The following is a 9,726-nucleotide window of genomic DNA, read 5'->3' on the forward strand; positions in this document are numbered from 1 at the left end:
ATGACAATGTAAAACAATTGCCCTCTATATAAATAAAGTTACGCTTTTGTGTGAAACAATGGTATAATCCAGCTAAAAATTTCAGCAATGTTTAATTTGACGAAGTGTGTGTTTCTTGTCCATTCGTTTTTGATGTGTTTTGTCATTTGATTTTGCCATGTGATTAGGGTCTTTCCGATTTGATTTTCTTCTGATTTCAGTAATTTTATGATTTTACTTTTTTCTTGTAATATATAAGAACAAAATCAAATAAAAAATTTGAAAATAAAGTTGTGAACTCACAAAATGTTTAATGCAAGAATGTTTAAGTTGTTTACCATCTAAATATAATCATTTTGTCTGATGATTGCAGACCATATCATCACTAATTCCATATGATACAACAAAGAACGGTTGCATTGCCGATATTCATTATTACATAAACTGTTGTATTAGATACTATAATGCACATTTTCTATTTTCAATGGATAACTTGCCACTTGTGGAAAACTGGCACTGGCTCTGTAGGAATTTGGTAAAACTAAGATTTAAATCATTGCACTGATATAAAATGGTTTTGTGATCGAAGACAAAAATATTGTAAGAATGTTTTATTTCCTTATTAATGATCTAGACTCCCGTTGTTTTGCACCTTCAAGCCTTCCGATGTCTAAGAGTCAGAAATCATGTTCGGGTACGTAAGTAACGATTTTATTTTGAACATTTATACTTTCTTGTGGATCATTAAATTCTTTCTATATCTGATTCAATGGAAATATTATGCCGACATGTACCCAAAGGAATAAACCTGTTCTGCGACTTTCTTTTACAGTCTGTAAGTCCAATCTATTCAACTTGATCAATGATTTTCTTATTTGTTTTTTTTAAAACTCCGTCTCAGGTCAATATCAACGTGCGTATGTCTTACTTTCGATTTCATTAAGATTTAAATGAATAAAGCATGTTATCGTATATTGTTTTGTCTTAATCCAAACTAGCATCAAATTCAATGATTTAGAGCTAACGAGTCTGCCAGTCAGAGAAATGAGATCTGTCTTTTTTTCAAGAAAATCTAGAAAAAAGAGGTATTGATAACTTTTAATTAAATCGAAAGTGTGGAAAAACACCTGTCCCGATTGATTAATCGGCGGGGAAAATCAACTACTAAAGACTATGTTTGTTCATCGACTATAGCATTCAAATGGGATAGGGTGAACACCCGAATTATAAGACATCGGAAAGTTACAGGGTTATACATTTTCTTTTTAAGAATACAAAACGTTTTGTTGGTTAAGTAAATCAAGTCAGTGTATTTTGTTAGTATAAGACTCATGAAAGTTAATACATACTTGTCATTAGCTGATTGCGAGCTTTTGCCTATAAACGTATGTTGTGGTTTTACTTGATATCACTCAAACATAAAGGGGTTAGTCACACTTGCCTTATACTTGTGTCACCTACATGAAGCCGGAAGTTGTTTTAAAACTTTCCTGAATCTGAATATCAAAAACTCAAATGGTTATATTTTTATTTTAAACTTTTGTCACAATATTTACAATTAAAAATGTTACTGCGCGCTACATGTATAAAAAAAGAAGGTGTGGTAAAATTGCCAATGAGACAACTCTCCACAAGAGACCATAGGACGCAGACATTAACAACTGTAGGTCTCCGTACGGCCTTTAGTTAATGTTTAGGGGTTTTTTTCGGGGTTTTTTTCGTTTTTTTCTTTTTGTAAAATCCTGCACGAGATTTCATCTTACCTGAAACGAGTTAATTTGTATCTGAAAAGCAATAAATAACTTAAGTTCCTATAAAAGTTTGGAATTGTTTTAGAATGTTTTTCTAACATATATGCATATTATACATGTATAAATGAATTGATTCTCTAGCTGAATGTATCTTCTCTATAAAAATGTTCCTTTACGGTCCAATTCCAAATTGTACTCTGCGCTATCGAAATACTTTACCATCGTTACGTTTTGAGAAATTTACAGTCGATTAACGAAATTTAATTGATTTCCGGAAATAACTGTCTAAATGTCGTCGCGACATATATAGAATATATATGCCTATAGGACAGTAAAATTCCGTATATTTAAAATTTATTAGAAATATTGTTTTTATTTATTTTTTCTTAACTTTTGTTTTTAAGCATCTGAGACAGCATGAGGAACATAACATCGAAAACCAAAGACATAAAAGTGGTCACATGGGCATTTTGTACTGAATATTTATTGCATCACGTATAAGTAAATTGATTGTCTTTTTTGTTGTTGACAACACCTACATATTGTACTAAACTATTTAATTTTCTGCAAAATACCAATTAATTTGTCAGTGATTTACTGGAACACAACTATAGATTCAATAACAAGAAGACATTTTTCAACAAGTACATAATTTCCACATCTCCTGATTTAAAATCCCATAATTACTCTACTACGTCGTCAATATATTTATTTTCGATTTACGGAGAAAGTAAATTCGAGTGACATATCAATTTTATTAAATGTCTGAGAATCTGATTTAGAGTTGTGATATAAAAACAACATTTATATGAAGATTGGAACTGAAAACACATTACTTCTGATCTGTGAAATGTCGGAGAATACTTCTGGTGATGAACATTTTTGTTTCTTCTTTAAAAGCCATATTTAATTTAAATTAATGATCAACACGTATTAGATAGGATGCAGACGCTTTAAATGTTGATGTCTTTTTATCATTAGTTAGAAAGGTTATTATGCGAGGTGCAAAGAAATAGAAAAAACCCACAAACTAATCGGTCTGCACTTCAACTTCGTACTTTATTTGGCCTTTTTAACTTTTTTGGATTCGAGCGTCACTGATGAGTCTTTTGTAGACGAAACGCGCGTCTGGCGTATACTAAATTTAGTCCTGGTATCTATGATAAGTTTATTCACACCTATGAATCCTCAATTTCAAACACTGATGTGGACATATCTTACATTTCAGGGCAAGGGAAAATAAAGTAGTTTTCAAATCAACCTTAATTGAAATAGCAGCTGTAATGTAGGCATGAGAATCCCAATGGATAGTCAAACTCAAACAACAGTACACTCAACACAACATGGAAAATAAAGACTGAGCAACAGGAACCTGCTTATGAAAGGGTAGGAAAGTATAAACCAGCCAAGAAAGATAGAAATTTTAATCGGGTTGCATTTGATTCTAAAGTCATTATATATATATATATATCTGTACTATTGATGCTATCTAGGAAAGTTCATATAATTCAATTAAATGAATATTAATATTTCTTCTAAAATATATTGAAATTATTGATAATATTTTTCGAGAATTTGTTTGTTTTCTAAATTGTTTACCATTTCTCAGATACTACAATTAATACAATGTAGTTTGTGTACATCGCAGTATATTGATCTTTTGAATCGTATCTAAGTATTTAGTACAGATTGCACTATCGTAAAATTGTAAACAATACAATTTTACATAGGAACTCCTGTACGGCTAAAATTGTACTACTTTTCTTATGAAGTTTCGTAAAAATTATATCCTAGAATGTTAAGTTGATATGCACTACTACATCTATTTTATTCAAAGGTCAAAACATATTTTCAACAAGTGTATGCCACAAACTTTTAAGAGTTAGAACTTGTACTTCGACTCCCTTTAATCTAAGTCTTCCTGAACAAGTTATCTCTTAATGCAATGAAACATAAAGATCATATCTTGGCACCAGTACGTAAACAATACAAAAAATCTTTTGAATATTATATATCTCCCAAACGAAGCATGGTTTGGGAACAGCTATGCAAAGTGTAACATAAAAGGAAGAAAGTTTCTCTCTTATAAATTACAATTGACGTTTAGCCAATGGAGAGTGGTTGTCGTCTGTGTATGTAGTTTATACGTGTTTCTCATTTCGTTTTTTATATAGATTAGACCGTTAGTTTTCCCGTTTGAAAGGTTTTACACTGGAATTTTTTTGGGGCCTTTTATAGATTTCTGTTTGGTGTGAGCCAAGGCTCTGTGTTGAATGCCTTTCCTTTACCTATCATGGTTTACTTTTATAAATTGTTACTTAGATTGAGAGTTGTCTTATTAGCACTCATACCACATCTTCCTATAGGATCTATTAATTAATCAAAATTTATGACGAAGAGTAAATATTAGGTATTGCCTTCTTATGTATAAATAGTTATCAAAAAAGTACCAGGATTATAAATTTATACGCCAGACGCGTATAAACATTTTCTTTTAAATAAATCTTTATTTTTATCCTTTTTATATAGAATCTTTATTGAATCCATTTTACATAAATCTATATTTTATTCTTTTATCGTTTGACTTCCCCCGAGTTTTTTTCTGACTTTTTCTAACTATAAATTCAACTTTAACTTACTCCTCCGAATGTCAAAAGTGAAACAAATCGCTTTAAACCTCATCATTCTAGTCATAATGTGCATTTATTTTGATAAATTGCTCGCCTACCGTGCACAGTTTAATGGAAAAATCTCGTGATTTCTCCATTTAATTTAATTCACTTCTTTGAATATTCCGCAGATTTAATTTTCGATCACATTAAACTCGAATTAATGTTTGCCTCTGTACAATTTATACTGATTTGTAATCAGCTGTATTTAAGGATTTGTTTTTCTTCAAATATAAAAGCCATCTTCTCCGTCAAATGAATGTTCTTTGAGTTAAGAAATTTGATCATCCGAACAAATAACTTATCTTAAATTTGCAAAACAAATTCCACATTTAACAAAACGAATGTTCTTAAAGTCATAGAAATGTGATTATTCAAACAAATAACTTTTCTAATTTTTTCACTTGATATTCTGTGAGGAACAAAACAAAGTGTTACTGTAGAAAATTCAACCATATTTTATGATATTAAAAGAAATATACAAACACGATAGAGATGTTTACATATTTAAACGTTTGACTCGATTATGTTTCAAAGCATCAAAAGTATTGCATGTACTGGATAGTCGTACTGAAATTAAATTACTGATCAGGAATGGAGAAGTACAGAAAACCAAATGTAATATACAAAAATAGGAAGATGTGAAATGGTTGTCAATGAGATAACTCTCTACCAGAAGCATTTCAAAAACCTTTGCATATGGAGATTTTTAATACGATGCCACGGTTCATTTAGGTATAACACCATTAATTCATGGCTCCCCAAACAGAAAAATAAATGAACAAATTGCTTTCAAATCATAAACAAATCAGAATTTTCCAAATTCCCTAAAACTGATTTCTTTGCGATTTCTTTCTATTGTATGATTTGTAAGCAATTTGTTTCTGTTTTAGTGTGATTTCTTTATAATTTGTTTACTTAGAATATCGTATGAAATGATTTGAAAGAGATTTATTAACTTTGTAAGCTAGAATGGTGTGATTTCATTATGATTTGTTAACTTAGATTATCATATGAAATGATTTGAAAATGATTTGTCAACTTAGAATATCATATGAAATGATTTGAAAATGATTTTTTAACTTTGTTAGCTATCATGGTGTGATTCATTGATGATTTGCTACGATGAATAAAATGTTAATGCATTCCAATTTTCTTTGTTTATCTATCTCTCTAACTTCCGGTTGAGGTCAAATTCAAATTTCAAATACTGTTCTATATTAACTGAACAAAGAAGGTTGCAAGATGAGGAGTTTTATTCAGTCTATGAAAGATAACGGTGGTAAGGAATCTCTTTATTTATAATTTCACATATTCAACTAATACTATTCAAACGTTAACCATTAAAATTTAGAAACTGTGCATTCCAGTGTCTCATTGTAATAACATGATAATTTTGTACTGTAAGGATTAATTTTCAAAATAAAAATGTGTAAACAGATCGAAACATTCATTTAAAGACTGGCTTCTAGAGCCAGCAGACATAATACACTGGCAAGTTTAATGTTTTAATTGTGCATGATGTTTACTGACCAGGTCCCGGGCAAAATGGGCAAAGCTATATTACAATGTAGCAGATTTGGACCAAGACTTAGAGCCAGCACCTATTCGACATCATTCTACTAAGTACACGTGGTTGCCCATGTTTTTTTTCAAATTTCGTTATAGTCAAATTCGGGAGAGAACTAAGATAAACTTACACAGAGTGAACAATTCGTCCCCACTGCAACCAAAGAAAGTATTCCTTTTTACAATTAGAGGAGTAGCTATTTAAGGTAAAATGAAGACAATTGCGCTTTAAAGTTTAGTGGTTTCAGGGGCAGAACATATGTTTGATCTGGATGTGAATGATTTAATCTGTGAATTGTTGATTGATGCCAATTTATTTACGATATGCTTATGATTTGCTTAAGGTAGGAGTATATGATTTACTTCTGATTTGTTCAAGATTTGATAACAATTTGTTTATAATTTCTTAATAATTTGAAAACAATTTGTTTATGATTTGCTTGAGGTAGGAATATGATTTACTTCTAATTTGTTAAAGATTTGATAACAATTTCTTTACAATTTCTTTACGATTTGAAAACAATTTGTTTTTGATTTGCTTGAAGTAGGAAAGCAATTACCTCTGATTTGTTAATGATTTCAAAATTATTTCTTGACAATTTGTTTATGATTTGCTTATGAATTGTAAGCAATTTGTTTGTGATTTGTTATTGTGATTTTTTAGCTCATTTGCATGTGAAATTTTATCACTTTCGAATCACAAAGGAATCATACGATTTGTTTATCATTTGTTAGCATGATTTGTTCCTCAATTATTTATTTTTTTGGGTCCATTGCTTTCTATGTTAAAATCTGCAATTTTAATTATTAATGGCTACTTTGTCTTAAGTTCAAATAAAGTGGCAGCTATTTCAAGTCAGAACTGTACCTTATCCTGACTAGTGCTGAAAAAATCGAAATACTTTTATTTGCATATTAGAGCGAACTTATTCCCGGAAGTTTGATAGTACAAAAACAGGAACTTCTTGTCTGAAGATCAGGCCAAATGTGCCCTCCTAGCAAATTTTCATATACTTCTTTATTATTCAAATTAATCTTTCAACAAGGGTTCTACATTGATCCCAAGTCCCCAAGCTTTCATTTGATACCAACACTACCCAAATATACCCGCTATTGACAAAGATACAACTATGCGTAGGAACTATTTGTTTTAAATATGTACTACTTTCTTGTATTATCTTTCCGACCGGCCTGAATTAGTGGTTCTATATATACCTTTATTCAATAAATAGATAGGAAGATGTGGTATGAGTGCTATGATGAGACACCTCTTTATCCAAATCAAAATTTGTAAGGGAGAAACCATTATAGGTCACAGTACGGTCTTCAACACGGAGCATTGGCTCACACCAAACAGCAAGTTACTAAGGGCTCATAAATGATAGTGTAAAACCATTCAAACGGGAAAACAAACGGTCTAATCTGAGTAAAATAACGAGAAACTCTTATTAACCACTTCACTACTGAACATCAGGTTCCTGACTTAAATGTGTATTACTCCAGGAAATGATAATCGAGGCTAATGTATTATGAAACAGTTTTTTTTATGGTAGACATTTGACTGGTTTTTTTTACATTTATTCACAGCTTGTATTAGCTATGGACATCTTAGGGGTTGACATGACGTATGAACACATATCTCTTGTTGAAGACTGAATGTTTTACTTTAGATTTATTTTTGTTTGTCGATAAGTCTCTGTATACCCAACAGACAAAGATTTGGATAGTAAATTTAGATGTAACTGTAGAATTCTGTTTAAACGGGTTATCACATCATAAATTTTACGATGATATTGTTTATAAGGCCTGTAAATTTAGATACGATTCTTGTAAACTCGTCATTTGAATAAACTTGTTCATGAATGTTTTCAATTTAACACCGAATTGAAATATTTTTGCATTGATATCATTGATCCTATCATTGTTTTTGTTGTTTGGTTAATTACAATATAACAAAAGATATATTGCTTTATACGTCATTTGTACGTACAGTTATAAATACTCATAATCCTTCATCCTATCGATATCATTATCTTATATTTTGGCATTGTACAAGGTAATGTGATTCTCGAACTGTTTGTAACGTCCTTACCCTTTATCCGTTGGATGTAAATGAAACATTAGCGATCATTAATCTTGGAAAATATTATCTATTTATTAGTCCTGAAGAGAGGCGAAAGATACCAAAGGGACATTCAAACCCATAAGCCGAAAATAAAATGTCATGGCTACAAAAAAAAACCAGACAAACAATAATACTCAAAACAAAACATAGTTAACTAAAACTGAGCAACACTAATCCTGTACAAAAACTAGGGGTATGTTCATCATGTTCTGCGTATTGTTCCCGTCATGTTGCTTATGTTAGCACAAACCCAGTAATAAGTCAAATTCGGTAGGTCAAATACGGAGAAAAGGGGGCGGGATTGTACTTACGAAATTTTGGAACTTTATAATGTGCTTATGGACTATTTTTCAGTAACGATGAGTATTATACACCTATTTTGAGTGATTTGTGTCAATTGTTTTTATGTTTTTTTGGTTTATTTTTGATTAATTGAGTTGCGACATTTGCAACTGTTGTTCACAGTTTATAGCACACCTGTCTTCATTATTTGAACTCACGTGACTCTTTTACACGACAATCAACTAAAATTCACATAATACTAAAGTCAGTTGAAATATGATTCCTAATTTAAATATAAAACATATAAAAACAGCAACAGGTTAGAGACGTTCTATATTTTTCATTTCTGGACAGGTAAATATAAAACAAGAAGATGTGGTATGATTGCCAATGAGACAACTGTCCACAAGAGACCAAAATGACACAGAAATCAACAACTGTATGTCACCGTACGGCCTTAAGTTAATGTTTAGGTTGTTTTTCTTTTCTTTTTTTTTCGTTTTTTTCTTTTTGTAAAATCCTGCACGAGATTTCATCATTAACAACTATAGGTCACCGTACGGCCTTCAACAATGAGCAAAGCCCATACCGCATAGTCAGCTACAAAAGGCCCCGATAAGACAATGTTAATCAATTCAAACGAGAAAACTAACGGCATTATTTATATGAAGAAAACAAAAATTTAAAAAACGAAAAACAAATATGTAACACATAAACAAACGACAACCACTGAATTACAGGCTCATGACTTGGGACAGGCATATACATAAATAATGTGGCGGGGTTAAACATGTTAGCGGGATCAACCTTTTTTTGCTGTTCTTTTCTGATAATAATGCTTAATATTCTGACTTATGCTATATGTGTAGTATCGTTTGTAATTATTCTGTGGTTAATATGTTGAAATGTACTATTATATTATTTATTTATGTATTTTTCTGTCCTGAATGTTTATGCATTTATTTGTAATGTAATGTAATCTTGTCATGTAATGTTGTCATTCTAGCAGTATTTTTAACCTTGCCATTAAGCGCTAGGTTTGGCTAGCAATAAAGCCAGGTTCTTAAAATGTCATGTACCAAGTCAGGAATATGACAGTTGTTATTGAATAGTTGTGTCTATGTATGTTGCAATGGTGTTTCTGTTGTTCCGTTGTTTCCCTCTTATAGTTGATTTGTTTCCCTTGGTTTTAGTTTGTTTTCTCTCAATTGATTTATGACTTTTTAACAGTGGTTTACTACTGCTGCCTTTATTTAAGATATATCATTTTTTGCATGTATATTTTGTTATTCAGTCGATTCAAAAAAACAAACACTGGAGCTTGTGTTCATGTAGAATCTTAAACACCAAA

The sequence above is a fragment of the Mytilus edulis genome, chromosome 13 (genome assembly GCF_963676685.1).
Source record: "Mytilus edulis chromosome 13, xbMytEdul2.2, whole genome shotgun sequence".
NCBI lineage: Eukaryota > Metazoa > Mollusca > Bivalvia > Mytilida > Mytilidae > Mytilus > Mytilus edulis.